Here is a 415-nt window from a genome sequence, read left to right as displayed (position 1 = left end):
TCTATAAGAAAGATCGGTTGGCACAGCTGTTTACTTGGCGATCAACGACTTCCGCACACCGTGTAACCATGGATACTCTTAATTTGGGCAACTCCACCGCCTCCGCAGCAATGTGCAATCCAAGTTGTTTTTTTCATATCTTCCCTGATAAAACAAGAGACCTTGGTGGCGCCATTCTCAACGTAAGAAAAGTATGATTATGTTGACTTAGGCTCGGTTTACACTAGTCCGTTTTTTACGTATTCCGTCTTTGTATACCGTTCAACAATGACGGCACCATCATTTCCGTTTGAGCTGCTGTAGTGGGAAATGGGTTCCGTTTCTGCCTTCGCTTGAACGGACGCCGTCGAGCGGAAGAGATGAACTGAGTTCATCTTTGTATGGAGAGACAGGCTCAGTGTTGCACGTACTGATA

General features: G+C 45.8%; 1 long non-coding RNA gene across 1 annotated transcript in view; it reads left to right on the top strand.

The window, feature by feature from the left end:
- LOC135107821 (uncharacterized) overlaps positions 1-176 on the top strand; it is a 38520-nt gene extending 38344 nt beyond the window's left edge. Inside the window, exon 3 of the long non-coding RNA XR_010272011.1 lies at positions 1-176. This exon is cut by the window's left edge and continues 37 nt beyond it. This is a non-coding gene — a long non-coding RNA (uncharacterized LOC135107821).
- The last annotated feature ends 239 nt before the right edge of the window (positions 177-415 follow it).

The sequence above is a fragment of the Scylla paramamosain genome, chromosome 16, assembly GCF_035594125.1.
Source record: "Scylla paramamosain isolate STU-SP2022 chromosome 16, ASM3559412v1, whole genome shotgun sequence".
In the NCBI taxonomy this organism is placed as follows: domain Eukaryota; kingdom Metazoa; phylum Arthropoda; class Malacostraca; order Decapoda; family Portunidae; genus Scylla; species Scylla paramamosain.
Note: the sequence above shows the minus strand (reverse complement) of the source record. Positions and strands in the feature narration are given on the sequence as shown.